This window comes from Macrobrachium nipponense, chromosome 26, assembly GCF_015104395.2.
Source record: "Macrobrachium nipponense isolate FS-2020 chromosome 26, ASM1510439v2, whole genome shotgun sequence".
NCBI classification, from domain to species: domain Eukaryota; kingdom Metazoa; phylum Arthropoda; class Malacostraca; order Decapoda; family Palaemonidae; genus Macrobrachium; species Macrobrachium nipponense.
In genome coordinates, this window is record NC_087215.1 from 65631094 (window position 1) to 65656476 (window position 25383).

The 25383-nt window shown below is 37.1% G+C and overlaps 1 protein-coding gene across 3 annotated transcripts in view; it reads left to right on the top strand.

The window, feature by feature from the left end:
* The window catches only part of LOC135200354 (carbonic anhydrase-related protein 10-like), a 535334-nt gene that overhangs the window by 176543 nt on the left and 333408 nt on the right, over window positions 1-25383 (top strand). The window lies entirely within an intron of this gene.

A 25383-nucleotide genomic window follows, 5' to 3' on the forward strand; every position in this document is an offset into this window, starting at 1 on the left:
TGGAGGGCATGCTCAGGGATGTTTAATGGGGGCGTGGAGTCGTCTCTGTATACACGATCCAGAATTATCTGGATTGTTTTCATCCACGGGGACGTTCGTGAACAGGGACTCCACGTCCATCGATGCAATAACTCCTCCGGACGGTGTCGTTTTCAGGCTTATAACAACTCGGCAGAGGACTTCAAACTGTGGTCATCTGGAACGTAAGGAGTCCAAAATAGCATTCAATTTCTTCGCAAGCTGTATGTAGGAGCGGGAATTTGGCTAATGGTGGGGCGTAACGGGTTCCCTGGTTTATGGGTTTTAACATTCCCGTTATATAGCCAAGGTCGTAGTCCCCTACGATCGGCAGCAAGTGAAGGGCATTGGAAGCTGCATTGACAGTCTCAATAATCCTATTGGCCTCACGTTTAATGTCATCTACCGGGTTCTTAGTAATTCTCTGGAATTTGCTGCTGTCTGACAGTATCTCATCCAACTTGTGGTGGTATTCCTCAGTGCGGATGAGTACAAATGCAGCGGTTTTATCGGCCCGACGGACGGTGACATCCTCTTCGCTCGGAGGTTCTGCGTATGGGACTCAACTGCCATTTCTCTACCCGAACCGAGGCCCATGAGAAACGCCTTGAGATCGAGTACCTGCTGGACACCATACACAAGCATGAAGATCAAGACACCATACGAACCACGGACGCCCTGCAGCCCCTCCTCTTGGCCGAGGCCCTCACGGAACGCGGTGATTACAAGAGTGGTGTGATCGACAGGCGCCTGAGGGAAGCAGCCAAAGAACTCCGAGCGAAAGAGGATGTACCGTCCGTCGGGCCGATAAAACCGCTGCATTTGTACTCATCCGCACTGAGGAATACCACCACAAGTTGGATGAGATACTGTCGACAGCAGCAAATTCCAGAGAATTACTAAGAACCCGGTAGATGACATTAAACGTGAGGCCAATAGGATTATTGAGACTGTCAATGCAGCTTCCAATGCCCTTCACTTGCTGCCGATCGTAGGGGACTACGACCTTGGCTATATATACGGAAATGTTAAAACCCATAAACCAGGGACCCGTTACGCCCCATCATTAGCCAAATTCCCGCTCCTACTACCAGCTTGCGAAATTGAATGCTATTTTGACTCCCTTACGTTCCAGATGACCACAAGTTTTGAAGTCCTCTGCCGAGTTTATAGAGCCCTGAAAACGACACCGTCCGGAGGAGTTATTGCATCGATGGACGTGGAGTCCCTGTTCACGAACGTCCCCGTGGATGAAACAATCCAGATAATTCTGGATCGTGTATACAGAGACGACTCCACGCCCCCATTAAACATCCTGAGCATGCCCTCCAAAAACTCCTTGAAATATGTAAACGAAAAAGGGCCCCTTTCTCCACCCACAGAGGCCATATGTTACACGCAAAAAGACGGCGTAGCGATGGGTTCTCCCCTCGGAGTACTTTTCGCGAACTTCTACATGGGTACTGTGGAACGTCGGTTATTCGCCACCATCGAGAAACCGTCTATGTACGTCGATATATTGACGACACCTTCATCAGTGCCAACACGGTGGAAGAAATAGAGCGCCTGCGACAAGCCTTCCACGACCACAGCAGACTCAACTTCACCATCGATTGCATTGCCGTGACCGTCGCCTCCCCTTCCTTGACGTTCTCGTCGGGCAACAAGAAGAAACGCTTCGTAACACAAGTGTATACGAAACCCACGAACCTGGGCATGTGCCTGAACGGCGAGAGCGAGTGTCCCAGAGAGATACAAACGCACTGCAATCAGCGCCTTCATCAAGAGAGCTCTCTCACACTGCTCTTCGTGGAAGGAGGGACCGCACACTGAATTAGAACGTGTTGCCCAAGTTCTAATTAACAACGGGTATTCAACCGGGACATCGAAAAGCCATTCGCAGAAACATCGATAAGTGGTACAGCAGGAGCCTCGCCCCGTCGCCCTTGAAGACGTCACTCTCTTTTACAAGGGAGCATTTCACAAGAAATACAAAGAGGATGAACGAGCCCTTCGTAACATCATCGAAGGAATGTCTCCCCCACGGACCCTGCGAAAAAAGTAAAATTGATCATTTACTATAAAAGCAAGAAGACCAGTGGCCTGATTATGAAAAAACAACCCAGCCCCTGATGCAGGACCCTCTCAAGAAAACTAACGTTGTCTACCAATACAAATGCCCTGTCCGGGAATGCCCCGGCGCCTACATTGGTATGACAACGATGCGATTTTCCAAGAGGATATTCCTTGCCCACGCTCAGGAAGGCGCCATCCATAATCATGCAAAAAACGTCCACAATACCAGGATAACTCGGAAGGACATTATTCCTAATATTGGTATTATCGATAAGGCAGCAGACCACCGTCGCCTCCCGCCTCTTAGAGGCCCTACACATCGGGAAGGGAGAGACCCAGCCTTAACACCACTCAAGAGACTTCACTCCTCCCGACGGTGGCACGTAGGGCGCTGCCCGCCCCGGCACCATAGAGCCGATCGACGGACCAATCAGGTTGCCCCTGCCCAATACTATGCTCCCAGTCTCCAGCGTCCGCACGCGAAGAGCAGGTGCGACTTCCACCTTTCTGCAAGACGGCTTGACTCAGGGACTTAATCCTCTGTTCAGCCAATGAAAACGCAGCGCCCATCAGACCAGAGCACCTGGGACACAATAAATACCGCCGAACGAACCCCATTCCAATCACACCAGGGGGTTACGTAATTTCGTGCACAGGCGCGTGACGTAACTCTCGTCATTTCAACCTTTAATTTTGACAAGTATGGCCTCTAAGAGACCCCTTTCGCCCGGCAATCCCAGGGAAGGACCCGCACTTGGAGGACGAGCAAGGCTTCGCCGTAGTAAGGAAGAAGAAGAAGAAGAAACAAAAGAAGATTGTACCACCGATTTCGACTGATAACACCAGCTCCCTACGACATCGGCACCGAATACGGCGAGTTCTACAGAATTTCCGGCACTTCCCAAGTTCAAAGCTGTTGTTATCGAGGGCCCAGACTTCATATGCTGCAGTCAGGGCCCTTGAGAAAAAATATCCTGCTGCAAACTCACAGCTAGACCAAATTTAAGGGGGGAGTTCATAATTACTCCCAAGGACCAGAAAAGCTGTTGAACCTACTCAAGAAGGACAACCTATGCCTGCTACTTGATCCTGCTACAAAAATTAACAAGGGGATGATTTGTAAAGTCCCAAATACATCACGATCGATAGAGTTCTCGAGGTTCCCAACATCATGGAAAGCCAAGAGATGTACTGCCAAAGATGGACAGGAAACTCTCAAGATCGAAGCTACTTTCAAGGGCCAAATTCCGGCCAGGGTCAGCCTTGGAATTCTAGGCACATATGAGACGGAGCCTTCGTACCAGAGCCTCTGAGATGCTTCAAGTGTCAGAGGTTTGGACATCACAAGAACGAGTGTAAAGCAGAACACATCTGTGGAGTGTGCAGTGCGAAACACGAGACAGAAGTGTGCTTGAAAAAAGTACAAGGAAAAGGGCCACACAGTTGCCCGATGCCCTAACTGCAGCCAGCAAAATCATGCTTGGTTTAAGGGATGCCCAGTCAGACTGCAGAGGATTTGGAAGGCGAAGGGCATCCCTCCTCCACCTGCAGACCTCGGCAACCATCACGACCAGGAAACCTCCCAAGCAACCCCAGGTTCGATCCTAAGAAACGAACCTACCTCCTGTACCACAAACCACCCAACCTTCCTCCCAACCTCCTCGATCCCGGCATTACATCCCCACCCCCTCATCCTCTCCATATCGCCAAACTCCCGCCCCTCTACCTCCTCCGCCCCCAACCCTCAGGTTACCCCCGCCCCCCCTAACCCCTGCATCGCCGAAGACGTCGATTCCTGCTCGTGCCGAAGCAGGAACCCAGACAGAAGACGCAGTTGAAGAAGAAATGCAGACCGAGACACCGACTGTAGCTCCTGTTTTGTTTAAAGAAGCAGGAACACAAACAGAGGAGTTTGTAGCTAAGCAAAACAGCGAAACTCAGACCTGCAAACAAGAAAATAGAACTGCAAACGTCGGCAACGAATACTTCCTCGTAGGAGAATATCAGATCAGGAAGTTCCTGCTGACACCTACGAGGAGTTTGAGGCATTTTTAAATAGAGCCATCTCCATAACGACAGTGACAGTGGTATCAGCTGTTCTCTGAGCTCGTCCACGCTCTGTTGGACCTAGAGATCAGTCTCCCAGATGACCTCCTGTTAGAAGATTTCAGATACAGATCTCAAACATAAAGATCGCAGCTACATGAAAAAAGTGCTTGTTTATAGCATTAACTGCTTTTTCTTTTACTAAACAATCCTCCTTTCCCCTCCGTTTTTCGGCCGCCTCACGTCTAACGACCGAATATTTCAACTGTCACTCTAAACTACGCTTAAGCTGTCGCTTATTTTTGTTATCCTGTTTCTAAAACTGATAATATTTCGTTTTTCCTTCGTCGTTCCCTATTGCTAAACGATCGACGCTCTCTGCTTTTTTTTTCTCGTAAAGTGAAATATGGCTACTTGAACTCCATAGAGTTGCGCTTTTTTTTTCCGTTTTTCTACGACTATAAATTTTTCGATTTCATTACTGGCTATCTCTGACTCGCCAGGACTCGCTACTATCGATCTTTATCTTCTACTAATGGGTACCTTAGGGTTTAAAGGGGTTTGTAACCTTGCCTAGTTCACTTTTCCTTTCAACCTTTGAAATCCATACCATTCCACCTGGCACATTCCATAGAAATCATAATAAAAAGATCGCCTCATATCCTTAAATCACCAATGCATCTAAAAAATAATTCATGACCTACGAGGGCTGCTACATTAGCCAAAGCCCGTGCTGGCATAAAGCCAGCTTAATACTCCAACAACAACAACAACAACCCCATTCAATCAGTTCACGCTCACCTTTCCTTGAAAATGAACCGATGATACGGTTGGAAACGTTGGAATTCCATTACTAAGATTTGTTAATCACTTTTGTTATCATAACAATAAATTAGTATTTTTAGAAAACATTTCTTTAACCAAGATATGAACATGGGCGGCCAGCTATTAGCAAATATCAGCCCTGATGAGAAGAAGAATAATAAGAAGAATTGAAAAGACCATATAAAATCAATTCCACTGATGCTGCCATCATCTTTAACAAAACATGTTTAAGAGAGGGTCTCCTACCTTCATATATTATTATTATTATTATTATTATTATTATTATTAGTATGCTGGAAACAGACTTTCTTTCAAACAAGTTTTATTAAAAATTATGGCAGAATTCTGCCATTATTATTATTATTATTTATCTTTATTATTATATTATTATTATTATTATATTATTATTATTATATTATTATATTATTATTTGTGTATGTTGTAAACAGACCTTCTTTTCAAACAAGTTTTATTAAAATTATGACAGAATTAATTCGGCCCATTATATTATTATTATTATTATTATTATTATTATAATTATTATTACCTAGGCCATAGGCCACTGGAGCTTAATATCATCCTCCCCAAAGGAGCAGGCCTGGATGATTTGTTTTATTTATATTTGGTTGCTATTATTGTGCTTGGGGGGGGGGGGTCCACGAAAGTCTATTATTATTATTATTATTATTATTATTATTATTATTATTAGGTTATTATTATTATTATTATTATTATTATTTGTGTATGTTGTAAACAGATTCTTCTTTCAAACAAGTTTTATTAAATTAATGACAGAATTCGGCCATTATTATTATTATTATTATTATTATAATTATTATACTAGGCCACTGAGCTTAATATCATTCTCCCACAGAGCAGGCCTGGATGATTTGTTTTATTTATATTTTGTTGCTATTATTGTTGCTTGGGGGGGGGGGGGGGGGTACGAAAGTCTAAAAGGGTCTGAGAAAGGTATTTCGCGTTTCGTTGACGATACAGGAATTTAGCATAGGGGATTTATGATTGATTTATTAGAATGAAAACGTAAAAAAATAAATAATGTGTATGTTAAACAGTGCAGAACAATTATTTCTAACAAAATATAGCGTATTTATTTTAATTTCGTTGGTGAAACAAGGCTCTATTTAAATGTAGATTTTAGTTTGTTTTAATTGACGTTAAAAGTTAGCAATATAATGTTTACAACTCAATGCATGTGGGGAAAATCGTGCACGTGGCCCGAATAAGTTGGAGGTCGGATCACGCCTTGTGTTTTTCGTAGTTTATCAGATTTATTATTGTTATTATTTTGTTACCTCTCCCAAGCTGTGACCTCTTCATTTTTTTAGTGTACCTCCTTTCATATTCTTTCTTCCACCTTGCTTTCTACCCTCTTCTAACAATTGCGAGGTTTTCCTCCTGTTACACCGTTGTAACTTCCTACTCTCCATTTTCCTTTCAGCGCTGAGTGACCTCATAGGTCCCAACGCTTGACCTTTGGCCTAAATTATAAATTCTGTTCTACAATCGTAAGGATTCACTCTTATTCATGGTAGGTACAACACCGCAGAAGCCCATTTCCTTCATTCGCTTCCACGGCGTTAAAGATACATTGAAATAATTGCCCTGTAATGAAATTCATCCCGCAAAGCTTCACGGACCTTTATGAAAGATAAACAGCCTGATGAATCATAATTCACCCCCTGGTTTTATGTGCCCCCATGGAGGCTTCATTATCATGTCTCTCCATGGGGCATATTGCTTTCTCTCTCTCTCTCTCTCTCTCTTATTTTTTTTTTTTTTTTTTTTTTTTCTTATATATATTTGGTGCCCTGGATTTTGTTGCGTCGCTTGGGACCTGGCGTCACTGCTGGATTTACGCGATCTGCGAGTCATTTTCATGTATTAGCATTTGTGAACATTAGTGTAGGTAATTATAAAATCAAACGGATTTAATCAAGTGATTAAATCATTGATTTAAAAAAAAATTTGAAAGCAAACAAATTGAAAAATATGGTTTGGAGGTCAATAGAAACTTAAGCATAACTGTGCTGCATCTATTCATTTTGATAGAAAAAAAATTGCAAGTACATACTTCAGGTCAGAAAAAACCTAAAAGATAAATCAATATCAATTTCGTCATAAATAAATTTTGAGATGAAAAAGGATTGAAAAAACATCTAATAAATAAAAAAAACCAAATAAATAAAAAAAAATTAAATAATCAAATAAATCACTGATTTAAAAAAAATAAAAAATCACCAACCCTGGTGAACATTAACTAATCTATGAAACTAGGACATTTGATTAATTTCTCCACATGAAAAGGACTGTTTGAAGCTGTTTCTAGAACGTAGTGGTATCTTTTTTTTTCCTTTTTTTTAATAAGGAAAACTCTGCATTACTGCATCTGTTCACATCGAAGCCACAAGAAAGGCAAGGTTGCTTGCTTTTATTTTTTCCTTAAGAAGGTACACGTGCTCTTACAAGAACTTTTTTTTTTTTTTTTTTTTTTTTTTTTTTTTACCGTAACCCCTGTAAAACAGGAACCGTAACCCCTGTAAAACAGGAACCAGAAGTTAAAGTTAACAGGAATATTCCTTGATGAAAGTCCAAGGAAATTAACGACTAGTCTTCAGAGTGAGATATGTTGAGAAATGCATGATAATATAGACATGACACAGTACAAATATCAGTCAATTTTTTTCATTTTTTTCCAACCGGTATCGATGACAGTATCTGATGGCCCAGTATTTGTTCCCGATGCAAAAATGAGGACGATGGGCATCAGTGACCCCATTTGTTGTGACGCCAGATGAAAGTCAATCAATCATTGTTACAGAAATGTGAGTCTGGATTAGTACTGCGAAGGCATGGTGGACTTGTCATTGGTTAGGGTTTTACGCAAAAGGAAGTCTTGTGGACAATTAGTTCAAAATTTGGTTTGCGAAATATATTTACATCACACGGAAAGATCCTGTTTTTCATTGCTTCCCAGTTATTTAACGCTAAAATAGGTCAAAGAAGTTTTCTTTTGAAATATTTAAAATATCTAGGTTTAAGCCCTGTCTTGTGGTGATCATTTTAAAATCCATCCATACAATTCTATTTGATGACCTCCAAAACGCCAAAAAATATTGTTCATCCGAATTACGTGTTCGTAGGATCTTAGGGATATGGGACTCTTTCTTTTTATCTGCATAAGAACCTTCGTCCAAATTCAGATCCGGATGCGATCTCAATTGAAAGTCAGTCTGGTAGAGGGGGTTCTTAGCTCTTGGTAAACATTTGCAGTGAGATTATTACGTAGGTAACTTGGAGTACAAACATACTGTAGAAGACTCAGAAAGACTGCAGAAGATTAATTTTTTTTTATTTTTGTGCTGAGGCGAAGAAATGAAATCTGTCCTTTCAGTTTGCAGTGACGGAGGTTTCAGATAATCACTTTTAAATGAAATTTCAAGTTCTGTCGCAACTAATATACTGTATACATTGAAATCAGACGTAAAATTACTTTGAAACCATTAAAAAGGCCTTTTAAGCTCAATACAGCTGGCGGAGGTTTCTTTATTAAAGGTTTTCATATTTGCGACGAATGAGTATAAATAATGTATATATAAAATATATATATATATATATATATATATATATATATATATATATATATATATATATATTCGTCCAAATATGAAAACCTTTAATAAAGAAACCTCCGCCAGCTGTATTGAGCTTAAAAGGCCTTTTTAATTGTTTCGAAGTAATTTTACGTTGATTTCAAATGTATACAGTATATCATATAGTTGCGACATATATCTAAAGGATATATATATATATATATATATATATATATATATATATATATATATATATATATATCAATATATATATATCGTTTAGAGCAAACTTACAAAGAGTAGTACCGAAGCAAAACGTTGTTTTTAAAACGAGCCCAAACCAAAGCGGAGAAAATAAAGCCTCAGATGAATGGTTTGCAATTATTATTCTTCGAAAACCAGAAGCAATTCTCGGAAAGAAATGCCTGCTTTAAAATGAATGAAAGCGACTTTTTTTTTCTTATCTCCCTAGAGCACACACACACACACACACACACACAAACACACACGCTCTCGAGGGTCATGGTATTATCAGCATGCATAGAGCATGCCATATCCTTTTTCAGATGGAAAATATGACGCGTGATAAACCCTCTTACTATATCGTGGAGCAGGGCGGAAAATATTGCATACCCCCTGCAATAAGAAAAAAAAAGGCAGATAGCCTCTCTCTCTCTCTCTCTCTCTCTCTCTCTCTCTCTCTCTCGTTTTGAGTTCGAAACTTAAATTTTGAATCTGGCTAATGACAGTCAAAGATGGTTGCCGGAGCTGAGCTTAGAATTGTTTATTGCATGATTGCTAGGTTCGCGAGTTGCTCCCGGCCGGCTAGCCAGCCAGCCGCCCGTTTCCACGTAGCCTGGGTCAGGAGTAAAGGCTGTTTTCACACCAATGCAAAGGAGTCGCGCCGAGTCGGGTCACGTCATGTCACGATAATTCATTCGATGCGGTTCATTCATTTTGACGAAACCCTGTTCGCAACCAAATGCGTCAACCTACTACGTCAATAATTCAAGTCTGTGTGTGTTTTTTTTTTACGTATATAGCCAAGTGTCCCGATAGGTTTTGTTGAGGACGGGCGCTTATTCTGTTGCCAAAATTAATGCTTTTTTTACTGTGGCTTGGAACACCAAGGGGCCCACAATTTGGTAACTTCATTCATTTATTCCCTGACCTGGCAAACCCATCCAGGAAAATTCTACAAAGAAAAATTACAAGAAACTGGTGGAGATGACCAGACCTTCCGCTGTAGCAGCAACTTCTTTCCATAAACTGACGGTGGCTGGGGCCACAGGGCGTTCTCGAACTACTCTTATTAGTAGTAGTTCGACCGGCACACTCGCCATGACTGACGTCAAAGATCGGTCCGGTTCTCTTTGTGACTTGACGCGACGCAACGAGACGTGATGTGACTCGACGCATTCGGTGTGCGCGGTTTCTATCAAAGGCCCACACATATCTGTGAAAACTGGGTTGGTAATTCATGGTGCGTCGTGAATTATCGTGACTTGACGTGACTCGACTCGACTCGACGCGACTCCCCTTGGTGTGAACGCACCTGGAGGTTCACTGAAAAAGAGGGGATTGGCCGGCGGGCGAGGATTATGGTGAAAAAAAAAAAGAAAAAAAAAAAAAAACATTATTTCTTCACCAGCACCTTGTTCTATATATATATATATATATATATATATATATATATATATATATATATAGTAGTATATATATATATACTATATATACATATATATATATATATATATATATATATATATATATATATATACTCGATATATAGTATATTTGTATGTTCACACACACACACACACAGGAATAATCCCAGGTTATGCCAACACACGATGTAAAATGGTAGGAGCCTTCTGTGAACTTCAGAACACTGCCGGCTCAACAAAACGATGCTACTGAAGAATTAATGCAGAGAAATACCTTCACGCTTCACGCATTGGATTTTGCCATTTTCTGACAAGTACCTACATGAGAAAATGAATGACTCCAGACATTTTCTTAGATATCGCACAGGATGTCAAAATAGTGAAGTGTTCCGGTTTCAAATTACCTTTTAGGCATGACAGATGTTAGGGAGAGTGATGACAGTTTTGCTGAAAATACGGTACTTTTAACTGCACGAGAGGAATTGTTGTAAATGAATTACGTTCTGGTGAAGGTCATACAGAATGGGGCCCCCAAGAAGGTAGTGGATGCTGTTATCAGCATCAGAAAAGTATCCTGAAAAGAAAAAGATAAAAAATACCCCGAAGTTTCTTTGGCGCATTCGAGTTTTATGTCCAGCGTATAATCAAGGGCCACCGAAAATAGATCTGTCTTTCGGTGGCCTCGGTGTAGTACTGCACGAGCCACGCCTCATGATACACTCAGCCAGATGTGGAGGCCTGTGTTGTTGCGTTGCCAGAAGCACGATCATGAAAAACTTTAACTCAAATAACACAAAACCTACAGAGGCTAGAAGGCTGTAATTTGGTAGGTTTGATGACTGAAGGGTTGATGATTAACGTACCAATTTGCAGCCCTCTAGCCTCAGCAGTTTTTCAAGATCTGAGGGCGTACAGAATTGAGTGTAGACGGAGAAACAAAGCCGACATGAGTCAAAATGAGGAGCGATTTTCAGATCTTAGTGTCCACAAGAACACAGATCCCGTAAGAGGGTGGTGCCGTTAGTGCACCTCACGCAGTGCACTGTAGGCATTACTTAAGGTTCATGGCAACATCCCTTCGGCCCCTAGCTGCAATCCCTTTCATTCCTTTTACTGTACCTCCGTTCATATTCTCTCTCATCCGTTTTACTTTCCACCCTCTCCTAACAATTGTTTCATAGTGCGATGTTTTCCTTCTGTTACACCTTTGAAGCCTTTATACTCTCCATTTCCTTTTCAACCCTGAATGACCTCATGGGTCGTAGCGCTTGATCTGACCTAAATTTTACATTCCATTCCATAAGTACACAGATTCGCGCAAGTATAAGGTGCATCTTAATGACGTGCTGTTGGTGGGGCTTCTGGATTATATGATTTTATTTTCCGCCTTTTGATTTCATGTCTGATTTTTTAGAAACAGGGTTCTTGCTTATTTTTTAAACCATTTAATTTTGGCTTTGGTGATTGTCTTGCACTAGACGTTTTCTATGTCATAGGAGGGTCCAGAGGTTAGGAAAAAGAAATTAAATTCCCTGCTACATTCATGCCTTAACTGATAAGTCGCAAATGAAATCATGTCTTAAATATGAGCATTATTATATTGTCTACATAAAAACGTGTGTATATTATTTATATATATATATATATATATATATATATACTATATATATATATATATATATATGTGTGTGTGTGTGTGTGTGTGTGTGCAGACACACACACACACACACACACATATATATATATGCACACATACATTCAGAATTAACGGCGAAGGGAAAGTAAATTAAATTGAGTAACCATAACATGTATATTATATAATTACAATTCACAGAATTACGGAGTCTGAATGATTATTATCATTATTTAAGTAACATGGCTGTACTGGGCAAACACTTTAAATAACCTCCTAATGGAGTTCCCAAGGACTTTGGAAGTTAAAATTCCCGGGAAGGAAAAAAAAGATAGAGAAAAGGGATCCAAGACCTTCGAGCAGAAAAGAGAGCCAACGGCACAAGCAGCGGGATCTTCAGAGCCGGCAGCAGGAGCCTCACGAGCAGCAGTCATGATGTGTAGTTCCCTTCTGTTTGCCGAACTGAACGTAAGACTCCCACCACCGCCAATTGATCCGCAAATATTCAGGAAGAATCCCGGGTTTTTCAACGTCTTCCGCATACATATTAGCCCGGTGTCTCTAGCACTTCCAAATTAAAGGGGCTGTTGGCAAACCGCGTGCTTGGCTTCTCTTTATGCGGAATGAAGGTGAAATATTAAATTTTTGCAAAAAAAAAAAAAAAAAAAAAAAAAATTGTTTTTTAGGGGGTTAAGGAATTGTTCGGAAGACGTCTTTTCTTGGTCTTATATGAATGTTTTATTACTAGTGAGGAATAGTCTTTTTTTGTTGGTCAGAGTTCAGTCCACACCCTACGTATTTCCCTTTACTTCCTCTTACTTCTTCCTTATGAACACTTTATTCTTGGGAAGCTTGAATCTCATTATCAATTAATAATAATAATAATAATAATAATAATAATAATAATAATACTAACAATAATACTCATAGAGATTCTTCACTATTTTGCGAATAGCGCTTTTTTCCGTGCTACTTAAACAGGCTAGTAGAGCGCCTATAGAGGTCATGGTCAAATAGCGTCAAAATAGGTTTATATATTTGAATTTTACAGATAAACTATGATACCATAGTCATCAAAGTCATTAACGATTTTCTCTCTTTCTCTCTCTCTCTTTCCACAGTTTCTCTCTTCTCTCTCTCGTCTCTCTCTCTCTCTCTCTCTCTCTTTCGCTTTGAGAGAGAGAGAGAGAGAGAGAGAGAGAGAGAGAGAGAGAGAAGAGAGAGAGAGAGAAAATCGTTAATGACTTTGATGACTATGGTATCATAGTTTATCAGTAAAATTCAAATAATAACAATAATAATAATAATAATAATAATAATAATAATAATAATACAATAATAATAATCTTATTTAAAGGCCGGTGTAGGGCAAGAGCCTATGATGTCACAAGCCAGCTTGATTTAAACCACCTTTCCACCGAGTAAAGCCCCTTTTAATTTGTAATTATAACCAAGAGCGAAAATGAAATATTTTTTTTTGTAAAAATGCAGCGAATAATTTTTTCCTTACTCCTTTTGGTATTATTTGGTTTTCGTCTTTTATTAAATTTTAATCTATGCAATAGATGGATGTTATAAATTCAATTTGGCAATTACTGTTGTAGCTTGTAACTGTATTTATCAAAATGGTAATTAAATCACGTTTTGCACTTTATTGGCAAAATATGACTTCGCTGGAATCATTTGCAATGCGTCCTGTGCTCGGCCTGATATTACAAAAGACTGCTGTGTTAATTGCGAATAGATCTTTTTCGTAATTATAATGTTACGGAGAATGGATGTGTCTTCTATGTTATGCCATGGTTTTTTATACATATAATTACGCATCTCTTGTGTATATCAAAGTCTTTGAAAAAGTTAAAGAACTATAGGTACAAATCATATTCTTGTCGATGGAGTCCAGAGCGTCAAGATTATGATGAGATGAAATGACATATTATATTTAATGAGATGTATGACATGACGAACTTCTCATCCGTGAAAGCAGCAGTTTATAAATTAAACGCCGAGAGGGAAGACCGCATATTTATTAGAAATGGAAAGATATTTCTTTAATAACACAAACTGCCAATGACATCTGTGTGAAATTGGCTGGAAAATGGAAGTGATAAAACCGAGGGCAATAAATCGTGGAGTGTATTGTGTCTTTTTATTGTTGTTTTTTTGTCGCGTTTTTTTTTTGTGCGCATGAGAAAATGCATTAAAGTCTGTGATATACCGGTTATTGGATCTGGGGAAAAAATGGGACTTAGTCTGTTGATAATTTTTAAATATGTATTCATCGTCACACTCTACGATGATAGTGATGAATGCGTATTGGAAGTAGATTAAAATAAATTTTTTAACAAAGCCCCATTGACAGTAACATCTCCCGAATTCAAAAACTTTTAGATGCTGCGACACTTGTAGCATCAATCACGTCGCCTGGCTGTCTTACGGGGAGCAAACACGACGCTTATAAAATAACTTGGAAAAATAACTTGTGGAAAATCACTGACGGTTGGAAGAATGATGCCGCGTCGTAGGACACGGAAGAGAAATCGTTACGAAATAGCGGTTGATGATGATATAATAGTGACGCTCATTACCTCTGTGATGATAATGTTGGTGGAACATTTCGGAGGAATGTGAATTTCCCCCGAATGGAACACCCGACGCCTGTGGACAATGCCCTATGCTACTGGTTGGTACCGGTTTCCTCTAAGGGTACGTGTCTTCGCGAATATATATGATTGCCCTCCGTCTCCTCGAGCTGGAATATTTTGGAATTCTCGTTTTGGTGTTGGTTTGTTTGTTTGATTGACAGCCTTGATTGACATTCTGTTTGCTAGGACAAAATTACGTCTTGATTTAAGAGATCATATTAGCCAAGGTAGGCCTCAGATATTTGTGTTGATAGGAATGATTCTCTATAGCCTTTGAGGCTTCCTGGTGGATTCCTCAACTGTTCCAAATGTTCAGGTTTGATAACGAAATGTAATGTGTACTTTTGCAAAGAAAGTCTAGCTGGAGGATCCCTTTTATCTATTTATATATTTATTTCTTTATTTATTTATTTTTTGGTCGATAAGATTATAAGCTCGATAGTGGTTTAACGCTGGCTGAAGTATGTAACCTAACTGCAATTTGAATGTTCTTTTGTTTGTTTTCTATTTCCAATTAAATTTAGACTTCCAATATATATATATATATATATATATTATATAATTAATAATATATAATTTATATATTATATAATATTAATATATAACACATATATATATATATATAATATTATTATATAGATATAATATTATATATAAATATTATATATATATATATTATGTGTGTGTTGTGTGGTTGTGTGTGCACACACAAATATATATATATATATATATATATATATATATATATATATATTATATATATATTATTAATATATAAAACATATATATATATAAATATACATATATCATATAGATATATATATATATATATATATGATGTGTATATATATATTATATATATATATATATATATAATATATATATATATATATATATATGCACGCGAAAACTTATGTACACATTTTTGACATTTATTTATGAATCATATTGACAGTAATTTGATAGCACTTGCATGTGATATGTATACTGATTATACTGACGCTATGCCACATTTTTGTGCTAACTTGACATTTAATATTGACATTTCGGTAGAATTCTCCAGAGAGAATTTTTCATTGAGCAGATCATTGATTTTGCTTGTCCTGGAGATTAACATTGTAATTATTCCCTTAGCATTGGCTTTATCTAACCTGATAGCTAATTTCATAACGAGTGATATGTAATGTGCAGTTTCAAGATGACAAAAACTCAGGAAAAATGAAGACCATGCCGGTTTAATTGCTATTTGTATATGATTAAAAGATTTTGAACATACATTTTTTTAGACCTTAGGTAAAGTTAATTAGATTTGAACGCGTTTGTCAAAAAATAACAAAATCGTATAACCACACATTGTGCATTTCTCTCTCTCTCTCTCTCTCTCTCTCTCTCTCTCTCTCTCTTTCAGTGGGAAAGGACACGGCACATGTCTTTTATCACTCCCTGAAATGAGTTCTCGGGTTTTGCAGATATGTAGCATATTCATGTCCTTGAGGGGAAATCATGACAGGAAATGATTTTTCTAAGATTTGGAAAAACCCTTAATTATTAGCACAACCCTAATTTTCAATCGCCCGTTAACTAATTGTGTACTACAATGACGCATCAAAAGATGATACTTTTTATTGTATGTATGTAAACGGATGAATGTACTTTTATATATATATATATATATATATATATATATATATATTATATATAGATATACTATATGTATGGTTATATATCTATAATATATATATATATATATATACACATATATATATATATTTATTAAAATTATATATATTATATATATAATAATAATAATATATCTTTTATATATAGTTAATATAATAATATACTACACCTATATTATAACGTAAGTTTACTGTAGATATATGGTTATGCATATATGCATACATTATATATATATATATATATATATATATATATATATATATATATATATATATATATATATATTTATTTATCTACATGCAACTCCCGTTCAACATTTTCATATAGCAATATAACTGTGGATGGCTATTTTGATATGTAAAACACACAGCATATAATATGGCTGAAAAATCTTTCGAAAACATGGTATCGCCAGACGGCTGCTGATGATCATTGCACACGGAACGTCGATCTAATATTCAAACTGCCTTCTGGAAGACTTTCTTTTGTAATCCTCACACTAATTTCTGCCAGCTGTCAAAATGATTGACAGGCGATTGCCTACCCGACGTGAATTATAGTACCTGGCCTTTGTTGGGTATTTATTCCACTGAAACAGGAGACATAGTATATTCAGATTTTAGACGCTTACTCTTTTTTATATATTGGTATTATATTATTTCTCAAGAGCAAATACTAGTGGGACGGTAAACCTGATGACCTTTACTAGCCTAGACCCGATGGAAGTGAATAAGAAATCAGAAAAAAAACTCCGTCTCTAAAGAAAAAAAAATCCGTTTCAGTCCACCTTTCTGTATAGCGTATGAAGCTGTATGAAACTGCCAGTCACAGCCCATGAAACTCTCATCCGCAGACCGTTGGTGGCCTGTGACGTTAGCACATATAACGGTGCCAGATGCGCGATCTTGGCTACCTTTAACATTAAATAAGATAAAAACTACTGAGACTAGAAATAAAATAAAAACTAGTGAGGCTAGAGGGCTGCAATTTGGTATGTCTGATGATTGGTGGGTGGGTGACCAACATGCCAATTTGCAGCCCTCTAGCCTCGGTAGTTTGGAAGATCTGAGGGCGGAGAGAAAAAGGGTGGACGGACATACAAATAGCCATCTCAGTATTTTTCTTTTATAGGAAACTAAACAGATGGAAGCATTGATAGACGCGCCACTGAACGGCAGCAAGATTAGAAATCAGGGAATACGAAGTAGAAATGGCTTCCAAAATATGGCTCCGTGAGGAAAGAAACGTATCGCTTCAAAGAAGTCTTGTTCATTTCACTCGTGATCCAGCTTTTCCTCAACGCTTCTTTCAGCACACCCGACTATACTCTGTTTTTTTTCATCTGTCCACCCGCCTGTGGTGTTTTTGTATGGTAACACTGCGTCCCGGGCTTTAGATAGTTACGCTATGTGTAAGTTTTAGGTAAATAAAAGGATATCTGGGTGTACATTTGCAACTGAAAAGTGTTTTAATAATTTACTGTATGCGAAGTACATCGTTAATATTTGAAATAGGATATTATTATTATTGTTGAATGTAAGCTGTATGTAACTATCTAAAGCCCGGGACGCAGTGTTACCATACGCAAACACCACTGGCGGATGGACAGATGGAAAAAAACAGAGTATAGTTATGCGAATTTATTAAATGAAATTCCTTGGGAACTGGAACACCAACTGCATGCATGATTCTACTCGGACGACATGTTTGAGATAAGCTCTGCTGCCTTGTAATCTCTCCCTAGGGCAAGTTTGACATTTTTCTTTCTTTTACCATCTATTCTAAAATACATTGGTAGTCTGCATGACGCATTCTGCTGTCGTGCCTAGGTTAGGTTTTGATGCAGTTCATATCCCAACCTTTAGTTGTTATTGATATTAAGTAACAGTTTTTTTAAATACATATCGTTATTCAAACGACACTCTATTTTTGAGATTCCTGACGAAATTCTCATTTTTATAAAAATATTTGGGGATATTCTGTAACAGCTTCCTCGTTATTAAACGCTCAGAGTACTGTATTTAAATGGACACCATATTTTTTTTCTTTTTTTTGTTTTTTGCAATACCAATCAAGTGCTTGAATTTATTCATATCGACACTAATGTTTTCACTGTTCCTGACCAGAAGTGTTTTTGTACCGCTGGTAGTACAGATTTACATGTATATATATATATATATATATATATATATATATATATATATATATATATGAATAACTTGATCACGAAGTATATAAAACGTGATGCTATGTATAAATAAAGGTGATGCCACGGAGGAAAATTGAATGTTCTTGGGTTTCTCGCCCTTCAATTTTCCTACGTGACATCACCTTTAAATATATATATATATGTATATTGAAGAATGTATATATATTATATATATATATATATATATATATATATATATATATATATATATATATATATATATATATAATATATATATATATATACATTCTTCAATGCTCAAAATATTCACTTGATATTATGTTTTTTTTCGGTGCTCCCAGTCTGGAGTATAGTGTTTCTATTCGGGCAACGCTTTGTGAACAGTCAGGTTTATTTAAATCGACACAATTTCATCTCTCACTGTTCAAAATCATAAATATTTTGTGCAGCTGCTAATGTTTTATGAAATCATGCTTTTTAGCAAAACAATCGGATTGTGTAAAAGGGCTCAGTATTTTTCTCGGTGTTCGTATTTAAAAGTATAATATTATAGTGCTGTTGATGTTTTTGTAACAACATTTTCTAAACACCCAAAGTAATTGAAAGAATCATAGAGTATTATTTTGTGAAGGCTCTTACCTGCCAAAATCATAATTTTCTAGGAAATAGCTCTTCTTTGGACGAGTCGGCTAGGTGCTCGACTACCGATCTCAGGGTCCGGGTTCGAATCCCAGCTCTCCCAACGCGAAACCAGAGGAATTTATCTCTGGTGATAGAAATTCATAACTCGATATTGGTTCGGATCCCACAATAAGCTGTAGGTCCCGTTGCTGAGTAACTAATTAGTTCGTTGGCACGTGGAAATATCCGATCCTTCGGGTCAGCTCAGTGGTCTGGTTAAACTAAGATATACTTAACTTTTTTTCTACGTTAATCGTTTGTGTTTATTTTAGAATGTAGAAATATGACGAATTTTGTTTCCACGTCAGTGTTGAAAAGACTTACCAAATAGAATCACGAATCATGAATATTCCTCATAAATATATAACTGGTCACATTTTTTCAGCATACTATGAATACATAAGTAAGCACATTCAGCCACGTGCGTGTTATGTCGGAAAATAAGTAGAACAGAAATAGAAACGTGAATGTTTCCTCCCAGATAAGAACGTAAGATAAAACACAAATTTGCCCATGCTCTTAAAAATAAACGACGACGTTTAGAGAGCAAGTCGTAATTTCTTGGGCTCTGTATCTGAATTAGAAGTATACCACTGAGATCCTGGAATATTCTGAAGGAATATGCTTCAGGCTATTCGTAGCACATTCTCTTGAAACAACAGTATCATGCGAGTAAGGGATATGATATACAAATGCATATCACTGAACCAATATTATTACAAATAATGCGTATGCCAGTTTTCAGATTACTAAAAGTAATGTGTATGAGAGGTTTCATATTATTACTAGTAATATGTATGAGAATATCCATCTCATTATAAGTAATGTGTATGAGAATATTCATATGACTACAAGTAATGTGTATGAGAGTTTTCATATTATTACAAGTAATGTGTATGAAAATAATCATATTATTACAAGTAATGCGTGTGAAAGTAATATTATTACTAGTAATGTATATGAGAGTATTCATATTATTGCTAGTAATGTGTGAGAGTATTTATATTAAAAGTAATGAGTATGAGAGTATTCGTAGTATTACAAGTAATTCGTATGAGAGTAATCATACAATTATCAAGTAATGTGTATGAGAGTAATCATACAATTACAAGTAATGAGTATGAGAGTAATCATACAATTACAAGTAATTTGTATAGGAGTATTTATATTACAAGTAATGAGTATGAGAGTGTGTAGTATATATAACGTTATAACAAAAGCCTGAGAGAAAACAAGGCGAACACTGATAAATAATCATTAGTTACAAAACAGAAAGCAGTGTGTGTCAGAGAGAGAGAGAGAGAGAGAGAGAGAGAGCGAGAGAGAGAGAGAGAGAGAGAGTAGTAGAGGAGAGGAGTGGGGGGATAGGGGGTGGGGTTGGGGGTGGGGGGGGGGCGGAGTCGGCGGTGTCACAAACAGGGCCGCAGCAGGTGAACGAAATTAGCATAAAGTTTGGCACTAAGGCGAGGTGCCGCAGAAGTTTAATTACTTGGTCGGAAAGGTGGAAGGGTGCCACAATAATTGTTGATTCCCGGATCTCATTTTTGTTTGCTTGTGTTTCATATGAAGTTGGTGGGCGAGTTCGCTTCGTCTGGAGAAGTTCTCTCTCTCTCCTCCTTCTCTCTCTCTCTCTCTCTCTCTCGTCTCTTCTCTCTCTCTCTACTGCGCATGCCGTCATTATGGCGAAGATTGCCTCCGCTGCTATTTATTGTATTATTATTTATTATTACTATTATTATTATTATAGTGAAAATAGCTTCACTGATTATGATTATTATTATTGCATAGTTATTATTATCGGGAAGATTGCTTCAGTGCTCATTATTATTATTATTATTATTATTATTATTATTATTATTATTATTATTATTATTATTATTATTATTATTATTATATTATAATATAGTTAAAAAGCTTCATTACTTATTATTTTTATTATATTACGGAGATTGCTCCACTGCAAATTATTATTATTATTATTATTATTATTATTATTATTATTATTATTATTATTATCATTAAGAAAATTGTTTCATTACTAATTATTAACATTGCTTCACTACTAATTATTATTATTATTATTGTTATTATTATTGTTGTTGTTGCTTTATTATTATTATTATTATTATTATTATTATTATTATTATTATTATTATTATTATTATATTACGAAGATTGCTACACTGCTAATTATTATTATTATTATTATTATTATTATTATTATTATTATTATTATTATTATTATTATTATTATTATATGTTTGCGATTCCTTTCGGTTAGAATACACTCTGAAACGTGGCCATTTTTATTTATCTAACTGCGGGGCCATAAGCATTCCCTGGTCCGTTTTTATTTCCACTATATTTGCAAGTCTGAATACGGACCACAGAGGCACTTTCCCTTAATGAAGGTGTAAAGAATGCAGAGGCTGCTGCTTTTCCAGCGGCTCACAGATTTCGAAGCTGCTTCGCATGATGCGAACTTTATTCCGGGAAATACACCTTTTGCTCTCTCCTCCCAATGAGTCTTTTAAAAGTTCATCACATCTGGAAGCTTACCTTCGTACGTGTGAGCGCCTCAGTGGCGTGATTGGTATGGTTTTGGGCCTGCCACCTCGGTGGCCGCGAGTTCGATTCTCGGGCATTCCACTTAAAAAGTGAAGTATATCTTAGTTTTACCAGACCACTGAGCTGATTAACAGCTCTCCTAGGGCTGGCCCGAAGGATTTGATATTTTTACGGGGCTAGGAACCAATTGGTCACCTAGCATCGGGACATACAGCTTATTGTGGGATCCGAACCACATCATATCGCGAGATGAATTTCTATCACCAGAAATAAATTCATCTGATTCCGCGTTGGCCGAGCCGAGAATCGAACTTCGGGCCACCGGATTGGTAGCCGAGCGCCAAAACCGCTCGTCCAACGAGGAACTGGGCATTCCACTGAGCGGTCAGAGATGTGTATTTCTGATGGTAGAAGTTCACTCTCGACGTGGTTCGGAAGTCACGTAAAGCCGTTGTTGGTCCCGTTGCTGAATAACTACTGGATCCATGCAACGCTAAAATACCATGCAAACAAACAAACAATATCTTCGTACGTGTGAAGGATCTTCCTCATCATCGTTGGTTTTGTCCTCAGCAGTCAAGGTCACCGCAATATTACTATGTTCATCAGTGTGCCTACTGGTTTTCGTTACCACTGATACATTGTTCTCTCTCGATGCTCTAGTTCCTCTCTGGACAAGAGTTCCGTGCTCGCCTACCGATTCGGTAGTCCGAGGTTCGATTCTCCGCTCTGCCAACGTGGAATCAGAGGAATTGATTCCTAGTGATTAGAAATTCATTTCCTGATATAATACGGTTCGGATCCCACAATGAGCTGTAGGTCCCGTTGCTAGGCAGCCAATTGGTTCCTAGCCACGTGAAAATATCTAAGCCTTCGGGCCAGCCCTAGGAGAGCTTTTAATCGGCTCAGTGGTCTGGTTAAACTAAGGTATATTTGACTTTTTCTAAGTGTTCTGCTGGCTTGCAACACTGCTACCATTGATCCCGTAGGCAGTAGGGGGAATAGTGCCGTCAATTCACCTCCCGTGGTGCGCTGTAGGTATTACTGGAGGGTCTTTGCAGTGTCCTTTTGCAGAGTCCCTTCGACCCCTATCTGCAACCCCCTTTCATTCATTTTACTGTACCTCCGATCGCATTCTCTTTCTTCCATTTGATTTTCCACCATCTCTGACAGTTGTTTCATAGTGCAACTGCTTTGAGGTTTTCCTCAAACCTACTCAATGTCAATTTCCCTATCAGCGCTTAATGATCTCATAGGTCGCAGTGCTTGGTATATTGTCTAATTTCTACATGTTATTCTATTCTACGACCATTGATACAAAATTCATCTTTAAAAGTACATTGTTCATTCGAGGTTATCTGATGGAGTACAACGCTACTCTAACTGGAAACATGAAAAATCGAATTTAGGTTCGTTTATTTGATATATGGCGAATGTCTTCACTTTTCCGAGTGTATGTATTTGTATACCTATTAAGACGGGTGCAAACCCTTCATGATAAATGTGTTTCTCTAATATTATTCTTGATTTTGTGTATAATGTGTTTAGGTGGCAAAAATGCTATCTCGTATTTGCCTCGTAGCACGATGCTTACGAAGAATCTTTACAATAATATTGTCAATTATTACGAAGAATTTTGTACTTCTAAAGATTTATATCGCGTGATGGTTTGGTGAGAATTTAACGCTGGGACTGCATTGACTACGAAGATCTATTTTTATTCAGAGTAATGGACTTCTGCCCTGTTTTTGCTATTTTAAGTGATTGTGTGCTGGGTCGGTTCAATAGTCTATTTGAAAAAGCAGTAACAGTATATATACATATACATATAACTATACTATATATATACATATACTATACAGATAATATATATATAGATTTTATCTATATAGATATATATATATATATATATATCATACATACATACATAACATACATATATATAATATATATATGTATAGTACATATATATTAATATATATATATTATATACGTATATATATTGTATGTATATATGTATATACATACATTACTACATACATATATACATATATAATATATATAATATTATATATAATAATATATATATATATATAGACTATATATATATACGTAATGATATTTGTATGTATATATGGTTATTATTACATACATACATAACATACATACAACATACATATATACATATCTATATATATATATATATATATACATATATATATATATATATACGTATATATATATATATATATATATATATATATATATATATATATATTTATCAGTAAGTCTTCCATTTAGAGTATGACTTACTATTGAATATGATATATAAATACATAAATATATATATATTATTATATATATATATATATATTATATATATATATATATATAGTATATATATACATATTAAAAGGCTGTGCTTTTCCGATTGTCAGCAGTACCCTTCATCACCTAGTTTATTCGAGTAAGAACAAGGTCATGGATGTTTGTATGTATATATGTATGCACGCATACATACACGCATGCATACCACAAGGAAATGAGCAGATAAAAAAAATAGAAATTTTTATTCAACCCTAATACATCTCGTGGTAATAGAGAGCAACTTACATGATGAATGCAGGTGTCATGGAGACTCGAGCTGATAAACGTAATTCGCAATCACGAAAATAAGGAATCTTCTGCTATTACTTTGTCATTTTGCCTCGTTTCGAAAACTGTGTGGAGACGAGGCAATTTTTCATTGCACTTTTACTGAATTATGTTCGGAGGAATGTTCATCGCAACTGCCATAAACGAATGGTTTCCAAAAAAAAAAAAAAAAGAAAAAAAAGTTTATCCCTAAATCCTGAAACTGCGAATTTGATTATTATTACATTTTAAAAATGTATAACTCGAAGGCTAATCAGGATCGAATCGGAATTCATTTACACCTCCCTGTGATTAAACAGCTGATTGAATCGTTTTTTAAAACCTCCGGCAGTGTCGGGAATCAGAATTGCAGATGGCAATTGCTTTGTCAGCCATTATGGTGGAAAGTACGCGAGAGCGAGATTGTACTTTACTACACATCTATTTGACTATTGTTTCTGTATGTCGTCATGGCATATTCTTGTGCCTTTTTTTAGTGGGAGGGGCGGTTTTTTTTCATCTGTCCATCCGCTTGTGGTGTTTTTGTATGGTAACACTGCCTCCGGGCTTTAGATAGTTACATTCAGCTTACATTCAACGATTATAATAATATCCTATTTCGAATATTAACGGCGTAATTCGCATACAGTAAATTATTAAAACACTTAAACACTTTTCAGTTGCAAATGTACACCCAGATATCCTTTTATTTACCTAAAACTTACACATAGTGTAACTATCTAAAGCCCGGGACGCAGTGTTACCATACAAAAACACCACAGGCGGGTGGACAGATGGAAAAAAACAGAGTATAGTATTGCGCCTGCCCTGGTGTTTTTTTTTTTTTTTTTTTTTTTTTTTTTTTTTTTTTTTTTAACCATGCCCCTGGGTTAGGTTAGGTTAAGTTAGTTCAAAATAGTATTCTTCAGGTAATTTGGATGTGGGGAATATAATGAGATTATTTTCAAGAAGATTCTATGGTTAGTTTTTAAGATGGATTCCTTCTTTTTTTCAGGGAAGCTCTCAGATTCGGTTACACTTCGGGAATATGTGGGCCAGAGTTGGGGGTGTTAAAATTTACTGGTAGTAACTCACCACTCGCCAGAGGTTACATTTCAGATGCACT